We start from the raw sequence: 18,282 nt of genomic DNA, 5'->3' as shown, positions 1-18,282 counted from the left end.
ATCGGAGTAGAGACGTTTTTAATTTTCCATTTGTCTGCTCGCAGGTAATTCCTCTGTGTGTCTGCTGCTACGTGTGGTTTGTGGTTTCTTGGTGGACTTACTTTCCCGGCCTTCTGCAGGCATGAGAAAGTCTTCCAGAGATTATTCCTGTGAGTTTTAGAATACACTCACTGCCTCTAGCACTTTTTTCCCCTTGCAGAAGGTGTTATTCATGTTCGCCTTACTATGTCTTTCCTTTTCGGTATTGCGTCAAGGGTTCATCTAATTTGTTGGCCCAATTTCCCTCGCAGCCGTCGGTCGATCATTTTGGAGGGGGTGGGGGGGATATTTTCGGAGGAGCTTTAAACACGGGAGAGGAAATGAGCCGAGACGGATGCCCCCCCCCCAAAAAAAAAAACACACCGTGGGAGACGGAAGCAAACGAGACCAAAAAGGCAAAAACGAGCTGGCGACAGATGAGAGAGAGAGGTGGAAACCTGACACGGAGAGAAGGAAAGCAGGTGAGCTATGAGCGTGCTGACCCCCCCCGACTCGCTGTCAGAATAAAATAAAACCAGGCAGCCCGCGACCCCCTCTAGCTGGATCACACTGCCAGTCCCTCAGCTGTCCCATTAACATGTCAGAACAAACAAACTTGAACAAACACAAACAAACACAAGGCGCCGGTGAGCTGGAGGACGGATGGCTGGCTGCTTTAGCTCCAAGGAGCGCCGACTGTGTACGGGGAGATGAACTGCTGAGCATTGTGGGGCTGTCATCAGTCATTTCTCTCCGTCTCGCTTTCTTTCTTTCTTTCTTTCTTTCCTTTTTTTTCTGTCCGCAAACAATGGCACAGCCGCGCACCGGGGCACCCACAAGCCAGGCACGCAGCGCTCACTGCGTACACATTTGCACAGAACACTATTCAAGATGTATCCGCCGCCGCCCCAAATGTTAGTTGAAACGCGCATCTTTCAGTGAACGCGACGTCTCGAAGTGGGTCACATTGTGTAATCTCATAAACAGCCCTAAATTATGCACCGACACTCTGTTTTTTCACGTCCCATCTGCAGTTCACCGAGGTGCGGAAGACGGCCGGGGGGGGGGGGGGGGGGGGCGGGCGCTGTATGACTGAGCAAGAATGTGCAGATTGTCTATTTGTTGATATGTTTGGACTTTTAATCTCGTCTAAGTGGGTTATGGAGCACAGCTGTCGGTATACAAAACCAGTGGGGTAGCTGATCTAATACATTGAGATCTTTTTCACCTCCCCTCTTGCCCCCCCCTACCACACACACAAACACACGGACCCACACACACACACACACACACTGTCTTTTCCCTTCTTCTGCCTCTCACTAACAGCACAGATGGATCGGCAGCGGCTCCCGGTGGAGCTCCCAGGTACTGCGCAGCAGGATCGGGGATGCGGTGGCTGTGTGATATCCTTGACCCAGTTCTGCTACTTGTTTACACGCCATGTCTCTTGTTAATCGTATCAATGTTTTGGGGGAAAACTGTGAGGACCTTTTTTTGGGGGGGGGGGGAAAACGTACAGCGGGTGAAGGAGTCTTGAGGCGGCCTGCTCGGTTTGACAGATTAGCTCGGATCCATTGATCCGGAGTTAGAGAATATTGCAGCAGCAAGCTGGCACAGAGCACCACTGCTTTCATGGATTCTGGCAACCGGGTGAGGGCTAACGTCATGTGAGGAAAAACTCGAGCGTGCTGCACCGCAGAGAAAAAATCTTTCTTGTAAACAGGCCCACATGAAAGAAATCCTGTAGATAGCTGGTTGTCTTCTGTTCCATCTCCATCTCTTGGGGACAGCTGCAGGAGATGTATTGTCCGTGTAATAAGTCCATGTGGAATGCAGTCTTGGTGAGAGGTTCCTTTTTACCCACGTTAAGTATTGATTGAGTCAGTACGCGGGCAAATTCCTGAACACAGGACCCTTTAGGACATAAAGTAAGGAAAACTTATGCTACGTTTCGCGGAGAGAGTGCAAAGATAGTCATTGCGTTTCTCGGGATCAGGAGCAGTTGTCTCTTCAGTTTCTCTCATCCTTTCGTACCTTTGTTTTTCTCCATGGCTTTCCATATCACTGTAACGTTGTTTGACAATAAATGAGATGGAACTTTACCCTGTTGCAGTTGTAACAGAATACCATCTGATTTGAGTTTTGCACCTGTCACAAATCTGTTGGCACATCGCAACCTCATTAAAGTCTCACCTTCTTCCCTCCCTCTTCCCGATTCTCTCTCTGGCCGTGTGGTTGGAACACTGTGTGTGGGTCACGTCGGTTCCGCTTCTTTTTCTTTAATTCTTCAAGTTCTTTCCTATGGTTCCACCATATGATATAGTGCCCCATCTTTACAACTTGTTGCAATTGCAATTATGCTTGTTATCATTTTATTTTATGTTGAAGGGCTTTTCTCCCAACGTGTCAGCTGGTCATGTCGCTAAATATAAAGCTGCTGCCTCCAATAAGCTTAGCTTGGAATATCCCGTTTATTTTAGTGCTAATTAATACAATGCGTGAAGCAGCTCTTGGCATGATCATGGAACAGTAACACACTGTGGGACCATGGTTACGCGTTTACACGCTTTGGTTGTTGAATGCGTAAAGCACTAGATATGACGGTGAGCTTAGCATGTGTTGCTACAGACACAAGAATCCTATCGATCATCCTCTCTAACTCCTTGCGAGAAATTGAATGAGCATATTTCCCCAAATGTCAAAACTATTCCCTCAACAGATCACACCATGTATATTGTGCTCTAGAGCTAAACTCTAGATTGTAAAGGGTAAACCCATCCCTCAGTGCATCCTCCCGACCCCCGAGAAACAACCCTTGCCCAATTCTTCATGTCGACGAGAACAAAAGTATACATTAATAAATAAAAAGTTGAAACCCAATTTCAGCTTACTGAAGATAAAAGACCCTCCCGACATGGAATGGGGACGGGTCAAGGCAGTGCCACGCGTGGCAGGGAGGTTGATGAAGGGTCCGCAGCTCTCCGACGACTTATTTTCCGTGGGTTTATCTGTCAAGCATGTTGATTCCATTAGCTGGGACCTGACAGCGGGTGGCTGCGCTCCAAGCTCTATCAGTCTCACATCAGAAGCTGGTGGGAGAAAGAGAGATGAAGAAACGGCGCGAAATAGACGCAGTGAGCTAAATAACGGCTGGTGCTTTCACTCCATAACTGCTCTTTAAAACACTCCCGAGCCGTGAAAATGTATAACTGCATGAACATGCATGAAAAGTCAAATCATTTCGTGGCAAATGAATGAATATGAATGCAGAGAATTAATGTTGACAAGGAGGGTGACAAAAACCATTAGGACCGCATTAGAGGCCAGCTGCATTATTCTGGGCCTGCTTGAAATGGGTCAAAGCCTTAATGCCTTCATTGTGAATGTGACAAAGTGCAAAGCGACCGCCGCAGTCTTGTTACAGCCGTTTCCCGCGCACGGCCACATAAATCTCCTCCTCATTTACCGTTAACACGATTGAAATTTAATTCCCCCTCCATGGAAAAATGGTTCCAAAAACACATTTCCGGTTTGTCAGGTTGTCGGTTTTGCCGATAGCCATCCTCATTTTGGTCGAAGCTGAATTTGATCTGGGGAATTCCGCACTGGGGGTCAGACTGCGATATTTTCATCTTCAAACCAAAGCTCATATTTTTGTCTGAGCCTCTTCCAGGCCCTGCTGTCATCGTGAAGACTCCGAGTCCGAAATTACCTTTTCTTTCTGCGCTTGCTTTTCTCGCTCTCAGTCCGTCAGCTTCGACTTCTCATAATGTTCTTTCCCCGAAAATGATGGATCCGTGCAGCGTAATGGTGATGGAAGTCGCCCTAAACAGGTCGGCGATGTCTGTCACAGAACAGCGGGTCAGGTTCAACCACGAATTCAGAGCAAAATGACTGAGAAGAAGAATGAAACATTACTCGTTTAGGGGGTAATGAATTTGAACATGATTAAAAGTCCCTCGTTCTGTTCACCCAAACAATCCAAGCGGGCTCAAAGTCAGAGTTTGACAGAACAATTTGTATGATGCCTGAGAACTCATTAGCTTGGGAAAGCTAATTAAAGCTTTCTGAATGGTCCCTTGACCTGTGAAATCTGCAGGCTAGGCAACCGTGAGGGAAGACGGGGCAAAGTAGAAATCTCGATTAAACTCAATAGGAACTCACTACTGGAGTGGATTGTTTAAGCTCATTCCGAGTCATGCGGGTCTAACGTTGTTTGATTTAATCTTAGTTTGGGCAGCGGCAATTGAGAGAGGGATTGAATTAAAAAGCACTTGTTATGTGGGCTCTGCCTAATCGATTATTCAAAATTAGGGTACCAGAAAAGAGCATAGGCTTTTCGGATTGGTTTTGAAATATCAAAAGATTTAACCACTCAATGGTCCTCTTCAGAAAAATAAATCCTACTTCAGGATTACATATTAGGTATTTCCTTTCTACAGTTTTAAAACGACAAAATAATGAGCCTCTGAGAAACAGTAGAGAAACTGCAAATAAAGAAGTACACTTTCAGCAGTCTGTTTTCTTCACTAGACTTTCCATAGAATGTTTTAATGACATATATCCTTCGAGATTCAAGGTTGGCGGTTCGAGCCTCGGCTGCTCCATGTCCCATGTCAAAATGTCCCAGAGCAAGACACCTAACCCCTAATTGCTCCCCGGGCAAAAATGTAAAAAGCCATGGGTTAAAAATGCAATGTAAGTCGCTTTGGATAAAAGCGTCAGCTAAATGACCTGTAACAAACATTTGAAATACAAACATGAATCATTTTTTAATGAAACAAAGGACTCACAGAATAAAAAGAAATGGCTGTACGTGGGATTTGGGGGCATGTCCCCTGAAATATTTTGGATTTCCCTGATCTGGTGTCTAAATGTCAGACACGGCACGTGACAACATTGAGATAGCACATCTCAAAATCTAGTTTCTAGTTTCTGATCTGTAACATACGTCTCATCCCTGATTGAAAATATCATTGGAAGGGTCGTGGGAGTTCAGTCCAAGATAAATCCTTCCAGAGAGACAGATGATGTTTTATTCAGGTTTCCCCTGCTAGCCCACTTTAGAAACAGTAGGAGCAGTGGATGTATGAGGCAGGACAAATGCAGGGATGGACCTTCCCAGGACGCCCATATTCAATCCCTGCAAAGCCATTCGGACACGAGACCAGCGCTGGCAGCAGAGGCCGGGAAAAGGGGAATATTGTTAAAATGGCTAAATAGGGCTGGAAAGGAGAGACAAAGGAAACGAATAATAAGAAACTTTTTTTTCCTATTTTTTCCTACGGGTGAATCCAGCAATTGTTCCCCCTGTCTGACCTCGACAAAATGAAAGAAATGGAGCTAAACTCATCTCAATGCCTTTCGTAAATTCTGTCTGAAACTGTGGCCTTTGTGGAATTAAAGGCAGCTCTCCCCTTTACTTTGGTAGACAATCCCACTTTGGAGCTTCAGGCCTCAAAAATGTGATTTAGCACTGAGATATTGTGACGCATGAACAATTTAATCCACGCGATCATTTCAATTCACACAGGTGGTCTCAGTTTCACAACCTGTGTCCTTAAACGTTACATAAGCCAGTGAAACACCAGGTATGTTTTTCATTTCACACAGAATACACAACGTCGTATATCCGGGAGAATCGATAACTGTTAAAGCGGTGGAGTAAACTGCGGGAAAACAGTTTGTCTGTTTGAGTCACGGACGATCAAAACGATTGAATGAAGGACGGAGAAAAACCCAGACAGTTTCATTTCCCCGAGACTCGGGGGACTGTTAGGAATACGTTTCTGTTTTTGCGCACTCAGCCTTCTCCTTCCAATTTCAACATCTTTTTTTGTCTTATTCCCACTGTTTTTACCCCCCGTCCGTCTCTCCAAAGCTCTACACACACACACACACACACACACACAGTCACTGTGAGATGATTTGGACATGATCTTTCGTTCAGGCCGCCGGCTCAGCTTAATCTGACCCTGGGCGCCCAAATTCCCTCTGAATCAGTTATTCTATCATGCGTCTGCTCTCCATCCAATGCGGCTCTATTGCCTCACAGCCATGTGGTCGTGTGCAAAAGCGAACAACCTGTACCGGCATCATCATGTGTATTTGAGAGACACCGGTTGTAGTTTGCAACAGGCCCGCATGCTACTGTAAAGTAAGTTCCCCCTGAAGTAGAAAGACAAGCCCACCAGCACAATACTCCGGCACGTCTAATAAGCTATAAGCTATTAAGCTATATCACGCTGATTGATTATCTTCCTTCTTTCATTTCTCTGATTTTGTGTTGTCATTAGCATCTCTGCCACTTGGCAACCAAATCCTCATTGCAGCTCTGCACATTGATCGTAAGTCTCCATGTACCACTCATAGTTTTGTTACTCTGTGCACATCCAACTTCACATCTTTCGGCTCACCATGCCGCCTGGCAATGCGATGTTACCCAAAATATGTTGAGCAACGCTAATGAGCCCAGTTATCTTTCCCTTATCCGCTATAACCACGCCATCCTATTGTTTCAGCAACTATCACTCAAACGGATAACAAACTTGTTTAGTTTTCTGTCTCCTTCCTATGTGAGTTTTACGGTGCCGTGGAGCACCTCGGCAGATTTTTTTTTCTTAAATGTATTCTCAGGAACGGCAGTAATCTCTATATAGCATTGAGCGCTGACGCCGAAAGCTCTCCAGCATGACAAATATTCTGGATGAGGGAAAATCATTCCTACACGAGCAAGCTGCTTCGCAGATGTAACTCGTGGTATTGAAGAGGGGCTGAAATGTGCCATCTCAGATCCATTTCAAGTCTGTGAGCCTATATTTGGCTGATTTTCTCTGATCGTTATCCTCTGACGATCCCCCTCACAGTATTTTATGTTATTATACAATCACGGATGGTGTTACGCAAATGGAATGACTAAGTAGACGGAGGCTGTCTACGTGGAGGTGTGTGTGTGTGTGTGTGCGCCTACGTGCATTCGGGCGTTACAGAAGGGTAAAACGAAATGCCAAGTGTGGAAGCGCGGTTTGACATGTGTGAAAACGAACGCCGTGATAGGGATTAATGACCTTATGGGAACCTAAAGTGGGCATAATGAGCTGGAAAAGTTCTATTCTAGATGTACCCACTGGAATGGTAATGGAACAAACCGCTGGAGTCCACGGCCAGTGTTGGGAGAATTTGACGCTAGATTTAGACCTGATGGATTCCACTTGTGCACACCTGAGGGGCAAAGAAGCTCTCTGACGCTGTGTTACAGCCAACTTTACTTTCGTTCATCAAGGGTTGTGATGTTCTGTGTTATTTAGTCCTTGGCGGGATGACCAAAACATTTGATCAAATTTTATTTGCCCAAACTTCAGGCTGGTACTGTTCATATGCTGACAGCTTTGAATGTTTAATTCATAATTCTTCCCTATGAGTTATTTGAAACAAGAGAGTATCACACAGTACATTTCGCAGTGTGTCGCCTGTTGTGGGAACTGATTTGGAAACTTAAACGCATTTGCTCAGGTTCACAAATTAAATGATGTATTATTTATCATTAGCTGTCGCAGTGATAAAGAACCTACAAATCTACAATTATGGCCAGTGCTGTGCAGCTGCTATTGTCGGTGGCACGCTGTACAGTGCTGTGGAACTTTTTCTACCAACACCATTTGAAAAGTCTTCCCTCGTCTTCTTGTTCCTCTGTCTTCCGCCGGGTTTGGACCGTTCTGTGACTCATCATCTTCAGTTTGCGCTGCCGGCTCTTGGGGACAGATGTCACTGGTTGTCACTCACGTCGGGCTTTCGGTGCGGCTGGAGAGAGCTGGAAGAGGAAGCACGGGTAAGTGAAGGGGGGGGGGATCACCTGCTCTGAATGGAATTGGGGGGGGGAGAAGAGGAGGAGGGAAGTGAAGGGTGAAGACGAGTGAAATGAAGCAAAGAGAGGAGTGTTTGGTGAACATGTGTCATGCACAGCTGCTGTCGCGGTGCCTGCCGGCGATGCTTCAGGCTCCGGGCCTCCACTGCGGACACCGCGGTTCTGGAGGTGGGGGGGGGGGTCACGATAGGAAGGAAGGCGAACGTCCTTTGAGGTTCCTGGAATAGAAGTAAGAGCACAAAGCCGAAATAGGATGGGGAAAAAAAGAGGCTTTGTCTCACATTCTGAAATCCCACATATCTTCGGCCATTCCCACCAGACTGATAGTCGCTGATAACTTTTACTCTTCCAGGGCTGTCAGCGCTGCGGGGCCCCCGGGGGCCGCGCAAGTGAATTGATGGGGCGGGGTTAGCGACTGGTGAAAGGGTACGACTCCGGGAATGAACAGACGACTGTTTGGGTAAAGCTTCAGTTGCTCTCCCCAAGGTCCTCTTGATCATCGCACTTGCCCCCTGGAGACAACGGCTCGGTGCGGTGCTCCTCTGCTCCCGTCACACGCTCATCACGTCACAGCGAGAGATGTGGGCGGTTGGGGAAAGGCTCTCACACACACACACACACACACGCACACACACACAGAACCCGCCCGGTTTCCTATCATTTGTGATGCTTCCTTGACATCTGGGTCGGTTCTCATCACTCTTGTGTTTGCGTCATGTCGGCAAAAGGGCTCGATCGCCTGTGTATGTGTGCGCACATGTGAGTAGTTATATATTTATGTGCCATATGTCTTACAATGTTGGTTAAATGGCCCCAACGGCTCCCGAGGGCCCGATTCCACTCTGACAGAGAAACGACCGTCCTGACCGTGAGGATAAAACCAATAGTCCTTGCAGATGGATGCGTGCTCTCTTGGTGATGAAAGGACTTGGTGACCTACATCAACACCAATTGTGAAATTGGGGAGTGGAGATGGGGGGGAGGGGGAGGGGTCGTGGTATCAACACAAGGGTGTTTTGTTCCTTTTGCACATGCCGTGACACCCACGCAAATAATACAAACCTCCAACGCTGAGACGCCTCAGGTGTGACATGCAGAAGAAGAAATGTCCGGCGTGTGCGTTGATCACAGCTGTTGTTTTTCCCTCTCGGTGAAAACCGTTTCTCACCTAAAGAGTGTTTTAGATTTCATAGAATTCCCAAGGTAAATAATATATGACTAGAAAGCGAAATCAACACTCATTTTCAAGACACATCTTAGAAAATCTTGGCCTGTACTGAACAATGTGGAAGTGCTGTAATATATGTGGAAGGGAATGTTATTGTCACACCCACTGTGGGAAAAGTCCTTCACTTCATTGTTGCCAGGTTGTATTTGCTTAAACAATGTTCCATTCCTTAACGTAGCTAATGCAGTGAAGGCATGGTGTGACTTAACATAATGACCAATTCCATACACCATTCACAGGAATATAACCAATAGCAAATCAGAGCCTCCCTTGTTTGGAAACGGAAAAGAAGTAAATACTAAATTCTGAAAGAAAGCTCTGAAGTCAATTGTTCTCTGTATTCTGCAGTCACTAAAAATAGATCTGGATGCAATTGTGGCCAACTATTGTTTTTGTATAGAAGGGTCACAGAAGCAATTCAACTAAATAGACCGTGGTTTGTAGTTATTCTGAATCAAAATAAGTCAATTGGTACCATGTGAATGTGTCCTTAGATACAACATGGGCTAAAGAAGCTATTCCTCTCAATTATAATAATTATAGGTTTGATGTGCTGTGGCAGAACATGTACTAATGAATTAGAGAAGTGGGTTTCATATTCATCAAACAATTAAACATGAAAAAAAAGCATTCCTATCAATGTTAAAGAAGTACCAGTAAACATTCACACAAGTAAGAAACAAGAAAGTATCGACTTCCTTCCAAAATGGACGGATTGCATAATCAGAATTCGGCTCATCCAACATTCAAATGCAGAGTTTGTTGAAGACCCGATTGGATTTCCTTTTTATCGCTTCTGACGCGTTCGTCGATCCATGTCAAACACACCATGTTTGTCTTTGCCTCCCTGCACGTTTTCACGTGCTCTTGGAGAGTAGTCAGACTGTTTCAAGCCCCAAGTATCATACACAAGTAAAAGTGAGGAGTTGGAGAAATGACTTGTACTGTATGTCTTTGTGTTTGTTGACCCACTTTCACACAGTTAGTGAGGTAGAGCTGTAAACGTTCCTCTGCTCCACCTCCTATAACTCGCTCGGCATCCTAAAAATGCAGCGGTGACTATGGCAACGCTGCAGCAGTGAGTTCTTCTCTCTCTCTCTCTCTCTCCCCCGCTTCATCATTTTTTTTACTCCCTTCATTAGCTCACGCGTGTGCCACTGGTGTGCATCTAGATTGTGTCTTTATAATAACAAAGATCCCTATCTTCTGATTTATTTAGCACGTCTAAGTTAGAATTTCTCTTCTCATCTTGCCTAATTTGCATCAAATACCCTTTCCTCGTTGCTTCGGCGGGGGGGCGGGGGTGGGGTGTCAAAGGAGCTATGGGTGGAAACACTTTCCTTTCATTAGACAAACACCTTGCATCACACTCCTTACTTCCAGGAGGTGCTGATGTTCGCTTGTAACGGCTGCCACCGGATCCGGCGGCCTGTTAGGAGGCTCCTCGCCAGCACCCTGTTGTTGTTAGGGGATACTCCTGTGCTGTGGACTCTCCTCTCAGCGCACTCCTGATTCGTAGATAACACCTCCCCTGGCAGTGTTCTTCCCCTTGCTTCTCGTATCTATATATGTGTGTGTCTGCGTGTGCGGCCCAGCAGCTTGAAGCTGAGGCAAAGACAGAAGGGGCTTTTGGGACCTTAAGCCGTATGAATTTTTCATCCACTTCTCTCCGCTGACCCTCGTCCCCTCCTCTCCTCTCCCCTCGCTCTCTCTCACCGGTCTCTCAACCTCGCTGTGCAATAGTTACCGTGCAAATCTGTGCCCCCCCCCGCCCCCCACACACACACCTGCACGTTCACATTTGACTCAAACACAGCGCGTGTTCTGCCAACAAGGTAAACAGCTTCTGGATAACAACGCCTGTTTTTTTTTTTTTTCACATTTCAGTATTTTTTTTTTTCCTTCTTCTCCGGGTCGGGCACGCGGGAAGACGCCCGAGGAATGCAGAGGTGTCCTTTCTGCAGGGTGGTGTCAGCAAGAGAAGACAGGATGGCGGGAGCGAACACACAGTAGGATTGAACGAATAAACACACACTCGTCAAAACGCACTCAAAAGTAACGCCTGCCAATGCCCACACATCGGTTCCCCTTTTTACGGCCGTTCTTTGTGGTACCTTTTTGTAGTTGTTTGAGGGAGTTGACAGCTGTTTAAAAGCAATAGATTAAATGCTACCCAAGCCCAGCTACGCAGATGACACTGGCAGATGAAAGACGAAAAGAAAAAAACAAAGAAGCAAAAGGTTTTGAGTCGGGGTCATCTGCCTAAGGCGTCACATCAGCATCCGTGCACACACCAGATGGAAACAATAACTGTACAAGACAACCTGACATGTCCTTTTCATGGGCCGCGGAAATAGAGCTGTCAAGTGGCAGTTGCAGAGCACAGCCGTTGAACCCACACCGATTTCTCAAGCAAAAATTGCCTATCAAAAGGCGGTTGAACCCTGGGGGCCATGACATTTTAGATCTCAGCTCCAGAGACATTTAAGATCGCAGGGGGGGTGAATTGTGACCACGGGTTGCTGTGTGCGCTCGGGTGAACATGACTCATGGCAGTTTGTCGAGCTTCAGGTAACGTCAGACCCCCAGATCCAGGCTGTGTTTACCAGTTTGTGCGGTCGGTGCCTTCGCGGTGGCTGTGGCTGCCTCCCATTGCTTCGGCAGCGGCTTCTCACCGCTTGGATCTCGGGGGGGGGGAGTGAAAATGGTTGCCTCCGCACGCTCCCTACACTCTTTGAACTGTTTGAAGAATCCCCTTGATCAATAATTGATCAAAGCCATTACAAAGCTGCCAAAAGTCGCGAGTGTGTAGTGAATCGTGATGTCCGTGCGGATGGGAGAGTTTCTGTTTGGGTGGCAAAGAAAAAGAATGGTGGAAACTGAGAGTCAAACAGAAAAAGGGAGATAGAAAAAAGAGGGGGGGGAGACGAGAAGAGAGAAGAAGTGAGGCATATGCGTGCTCATGGCTTCACAGATATGTTTGAGCTATTTTAAGGTTTTTGATAAGTGGAGAATAGAGGTGCGACGCATCAAAAACGGTACAAAGAACGTATTACGGTTTTGAGTCATGGATCCCAGCAGAAGAAAGGGGAAAAAATATTTTTTAAAAGACTACTATCTATCTATATATATTGTAACGTGCCTTAAGTTCATGAATGTATATGGCTCTGATTAATGTTCTGTTACGTAGGCCATTGTTGGGGTACCGCCCCTTCCGGGGAATGTGGGTAGTTTTTCGGGGAGCACAGGAAGGGGAAGTTCTGTTCTGACTAGGTTGATGACCGGGTGTGTGAAAATGGCGTGGCTGTGGCCGACAACAGACAACAATAAACCCGAGCGATAAGAACCTGGCTCTTTATTTACACGAAACGTTACAATATATATATATATATATATATATATATATATATATATATATATATATATATATATATATTTTGTTTTGGGGAAGTAAATGTTGAACCCCGAACATTTACTGAAAAATTACCTTTAATTTATAAATCCCCTTTAAAGTCTTGCAAGCATTGCAAGAGCTGAACACTAGAGACATTCCATCTATTCTCGTAAAGGATCTGATCAGTGCTGGGGCCGAAAGTTAAACTAGGCCCCTGTGATAGGTTAGGGAGATAGAAAGAACTGTTTATGTGATGTGTAACAGATTTTGTCCCAAATAGGATTTCTTTGCTCCACAATAGAGTTACTTGTGATTATTGGTGTCGCTCAGAAAATCATATTTTTAGAGTCCCTGTGATAATATGTGCAGGATTGAAACTGCAGCTAAAATGGGACCTATTGGCAACCATTCTGAAGTTCAAGTTAATGAATACAACCTTTTTTATTCACCTGTGGCTAATGAGCTCCTGGAAATGTTTACTTTGTACCACCTTGTCATATTGAATTCAATACATCAGGAACAGAGAAATAGTAAAAAATTTTACCACACATATTAAATACACGGGAGACAAGTTGAAATAGCAAAAAGTGTACCTTTCCCCTCCTGTAGATGGTGCTCATTATCATGAGTACACTTCCACTTGTAAAAGCCGTTTTCTGGCACGGACCGGCCTGTAAACTGTAGGACCAGAACGGCAAATAAATGAGGAAACTCAAAAAACCTAGTAAAAAAACCATAAAGATGTGTATAAACTGTCAGAGCATTCATTCACATGGTTGTCTCAAGGCGGTGAGGGGTGATATGATTTCCTATAGGCTAAAGTAGGAGACGTTATCTAAAGAAAAAAGCATTGTTCGTTCGGGTTGTTTCAATAACAATTCGATTCGTTTAATGTTGCATTCATCTATACATTTGGCCCACATGTCTGCCACCGGTTTTGAGTGCTTTGCATTAGAATTGTGTAGTTGCAACAATCATTGTTTGATGGTGCATTACCGAGAACAAAGTATAAGTCACCCCTGCTTATTATTTCATGCAGGGGAAACAATGAGATTCCAAGAGGCAATTTACTGAGCTCGGCATAGAAACATCTTAACAACCCTTGAAAATATTTTCATCAGGGCAACATGGGGCTTTATGTTCTGGTCATGGAAACTGCACATAATGAAATACGAGCCAAAGTCGTGCCTTAGACGCTGAGAGCGATGATGAGATAATGTTCAGTCAGGATTGGCAATCGCAAACTTGGAGACCTGTTGCGTCCGACGACCATCAAGAACATATTACGATGAACTGATTGTATCCATGAATAGAACAAATGAAAAAAGGATCCCGAAGATGCTGATAACAAACAGTTGGCGTCGTAATCTGAAAAGTTTCTCTTGTTAATTTGCTCATTCGTTAATTGCATCACCATGTTAATTTGATCCATGCCTTCATGATCACTTTTAAAGTCAATTAATTCATATTAAAAATTAGCGGAAAGCACTCCTCTAACCCCTTAAGTGACAGTACCTCCCAAACCTTTGAAACTTAGTCCCCCAGGTGTTTTACCCAAAATGAAAAGAACCAAATACCGAGAGTTTTAATCTCTGTGTAGTTAAAAATGAATGAAAAGGCCAAGTGCGTCAGTGAGGGCCTGCATTTGATTGAATTTGCATCTGTTTGTGAATGTTTGTTTTTTGGAGCTCTGACTCAAGCTGAGTAATAATGGCTAATTCAAGCCAATTATAGCCAATTGCGAAGCTCTTGGCATTTGGGATTATGAGGAGAGAAACTTGTTCTGCTTGCCGCGGCCAGGTACTAAACAGAGAGAGGGAGAAATAGACCAATTTGTCAGTTCCAATCGAAGAACAAAAGCAACAATAATCATACTCTACCCAGTCTTAATTACATGAAAACTCCCATTTAAAACCACTATTATTAAAATATTTCAGAGGCATAATGTTCAGAGGAGGGGGCTGCCTGGCATGTGAACCTTTGGCTATAGGCTCTGTCCGTCAACGGACATTTCTCTCACAGTGATGTGTTCTCCTCTGTGACTCCTCTCACCGTCAGAGCTGGGATGGGTTGAGAAAGCAGCTTCTCTGTTTTCTGCCCACGCAGTAGTTGACCTGGCCAGACGCGCGCACACACACACACATATACACATACATACACATTGTCCGCCAGCTGCCATTTCCACAAGCTTGAGCACCTACACAAAATAATCCGCAGTATCACAAACAAGGATATATAACGTCTATGAATAAACTAACGTTAATGAAAGCATATAGGAGTCTATAATAGGAATGATTCACCACTCAATATTAATTGATCTTAGTTTTTAGATGATGACTCTCTATATACATAATTATTATTCTTTACTCCACGTCTTGAATGCTAAATATTGCATGCACGCCCAGGCGTTAGGTGTTCTCTGAGTTTTATTTAAACGTATTCATTTGATTTTATTTTGTATAGCCCAAAACCACAAATTGGCCTCAGAAGGTTTTACAGTACATATACACGCAACATCCTCTGCACCATCACCACAACCCCCCGTCAGTCTAGCCCTATAGCAGCTTATGTTAGGGCTGGTCCAGGCTGACCTGAGCCAGCCCTAACGATATGCATTATTCGCAAGGAAAGTCTCAAGCTTTAAATGAGGTGACTGTCTATGTGATATCAAAATGGAAGCTGGTTCCACAAAAGAGGAGTTACACAAGTGAAGCATTTAAGGAGCACGGCCCTCTAGTAGGGCAATATGGCATTAAGTTAACTTAAGATAAAACGGTGAATGACCAGCAAGTTCCTTGTAGGTGATGAGAAGTACCTTAAATGATATGCTTTGTGCACTAAATGGATTATATATATATATATATATATATATATATATATATATATATATATAATCTCATCATTTAAGTAGGTAAATGTATATGTATATATAAATGAATATAATAATCCAGTAGTTGGTATTGTCAACAAATTTCATGAGAAACAATGCACCATGTCCAACTTTATTGCCTGGCCTCATGCCTACTCTCCCCCACTCAAGAACTCCACACTTCAGTTCACAAAGCTAGTCTTTATTTGCTTTTGGCTCAAACAGATGTTGAGTAAATGTTGCTTTTTTGGCGACTTTGTTCAACTTCGGAGTTGGTGCCCTACTGAGCGTTTGATGCAGCGGAATGGGTTTCATATGGGATTGATTGAAATAAACCACAGAAATGTTTCCCACAGGATTCTGCGAGACTACGGTGGGGCGTCCGGTGCGTCCCGCCGGATGACTTTGCTATTGTGTGAATTACAGAAAGGTTGCTGGCCCGCTTGCAATCAAAGTGGGCAGTATTTGGCCCAAGGACACTCGAAAAATAGAAGAGAATAGAATAGAAAAATAATCCTTGTCTACAGAGAATAATTGTGGTCTTTGCTTGAGAAAGATTGACATTTTAAAATCAGGATGGACACATTTCCCATTAGGAAAGGGAATGGATTGCAGCGATAAATGGCTGCACTTGGTCAGCAACGATCTGTGAGCACAATGTGGGGTTCAAAAGACGCTCAGTCGGTGCCGTGTAATGGGAATAGTAAAATAGGCTGACGTCCTTCCTCTTCTCAACCTCTAGTCACCTGGGATAACATGGACACTGTTGCTTTTACTTTCACCTCTTCCTCGATGGTAGGAGGACCTTGTCCATCTATGTGCACGCGGGGCGCTCAGAGACATCCCCATGCACATCACTGTTGCACCATCCCAACTTACATTTGCAGCCTGTCAGCTAGCATGAGCACATCCTCGCCGCTCTCCGTTGACCTTTTTCGTCTGCGATGCATTTTTGTCCATCCATCGCTGTCTTTTGTCAGGATGTTTTACTTTTTTGTTGCTGTTTTGTTTGTGCCCCGCGTGACATCTGTTTGCCAGATGCAGGATCCAACGCGCCTGTAATTGATCACACCATATTCAACGTGACCTGAAACTCGCATCTTGCTAACATTTAGTTGAAGCAACTAAGCCTCTCATATCTGTCTCCCTGCCTTATGTCTTATTTATACTTCACTCAGGAGGCAGCCATGCTCTTTGCATAAAACTGGGGAGGTGTGAAGAAAGAGGGATTGCCTGCAAGCTGACGCGACCACAGCAATGACGCATGGTTCCGCCGGACTGACTGAACGCTCTGTGACGGGGTTGTCTCATCGGAGTGGGAGCAAAGTTATTTAACTGCGTACCTCACTACGTGTGTCGTTTCCCGACAACAAAGGTTGGCATCCAGCATGTACTTTTCAGTCTCCACAGATTGAATGTAAAGTGCTTTCCCTTATGAGATTCTAATTTGATGTTCTTGAAGTAGCCCTCCGCCCCTCACCCCACCGCCCACACCAAGACACAAACACAAATGTCCTTTGTAGCCTTCAGTTAACCATCTGCCGGGATGGGAGCACATGGTAGATAATGTGTTAATGCATGGTTATATAATCTAAACCTGTGGTGGTGGGGAAAGACTGTGAGCGAGCGGCAGCCTGATTGTCACCTCTTGTTAAGTAGAAAAGACAAAGGTAAAGAGCTTCATTGTGCCACAAGTGCCCTCAAGTGGCTGGCGGCAGCATTTCCTCTCCTCCTTTCTTCATATTTTTTTAAACATGACAGGAAAACGGCCTTTTTCTCTGTCTATAAAGTCTAACCCTGCAGACATGGGAGCTGATGCATTGCAGGTATATACAGAGGCGGTATTGTTTTTTTTCCGATGACCAACCTTAAACCGGCCGCATGCTGACTCTGGGAACCGTGAAGCGCCATCAACCATCGTGAATAAGTTCCCGGCCATCACTCTTCCTCCTCCCGCCAAAATGTTCCACCTGACCCCTACCCTGGCAAGCCATCAAACACCTTATGAATCTAAGACCCTGGAGCAGAAGAAGAGGGAGATGAGGACTTATGGTCTGTACATTTGTTTGTTTTTTCTTCCTTCCCTGATGCATGTTTCTGTAAGGCAGCATGATGAATCCTCAGGCAATGGTTTAAAGGACTCGCAAAGCTGAAAGGGCCCGGCTCACATCTTTGTTCACATCAATTCATGTACTATACATAACGGGTCAACACGTCTGAGGATACATGCATGACCTCCCCCACCTCTGCCAGTCCATCATACCGTGAAGATATTTCTCCATTCCTCTTTCAGTTTGGTCGAATTGAATTGCTTCTTTAGATCTATTTGTAGAAACAATGCTGTTGATACAGCATTCAAGAAAAGGCCCAAAAAACAGCTTTTACTGATCATTGACATGTTATTGTTTTTATTTAAAGGCCTAGAATATGGTAAAAAAGTTTTCCCAATTTCACCAAAGGTAACAACTGCATTGTCGGTACATTGGTGTTAACAGGTGAAAAACTAACTGTACAAACTGCCCTGCAAGAAAAAAGTTTTTTGTATGGTTTGAACTAATATTACATTACATGTCATTTAGCTTTCATCCAAAGCAACTTTCAATAAGTGCATTTGAACCATGAGGATACAAACCCAGAAGAACGTGCAATTTCATCATATAAGGCAATTTACGACTTGCAATATAAGAGCCATTATAGGTACAATATCATGCTAATTACAGATCTTATTTTTTAGCTTCTTCCACAGCCAGGCCTGCCATCACCCCCTGTTGCCCACTAGCTCTCGCTACCTTATAGATTCCTTGTCCAGATATAAAATATAAAAAAAACCTCTCTGGGAGAAAAGCTTAAGCATGCTTCTTTAAGAAGCTTCACAATCAAAAAGTGTCTTAGGTACGCTGTGTTTCCAC

At 44.7% G+C, this 18,282-nt stretch overlaps 1 long non-coding RNA gene across 2 annotated transcripts in view; it reads left to right on the top strand.

The window, feature by feature from the left end:
• LOC144383506 (uncharacterized) overlaps window positions 1–17,425 on the top strand; it is a 58,626-nt gene extending 41,201 nt beyond the window's left edge. Inside the window, exons 3-5 of one of the 2 annotated variants that reach the window (XR_013450936.1) lie at window positions 7,754–7,846; window positions 11,041–11,119; window positions 16,552–17,425. This is a non-coding gene — a long non-coding RNA (uncharacterized LOC144383506). The remainder of the gene's footprint in view (window positions 1–7,753; window positions 7,847–11,040; window positions 11,120–16,551) is intronic. The other variant, XR_013450935.1, reaches the window with a different exon arrangement.
• Window positions 17,426–18,282: the final 857 nt, after the last annotated feature.

Source organism: Gasterosteus aculeatus, chromosome 10 (genome assembly GCF_964276395.1).
Source record: "Gasterosteus aculeatus chromosome 10, fGasAcu3.hap1.1, whole genome shotgun sequence".
NCBI classification, from domain to species: domain Eukaryota; kingdom Metazoa; phylum Chordata; class Actinopteri; order Perciformes; family Gasterosteidae; genus Gasterosteus; species Gasterosteus aculeatus.
Note: the sequence above shows the minus strand (reverse complement) of the source record. Positions and strands in the feature narration are given on the sequence as shown.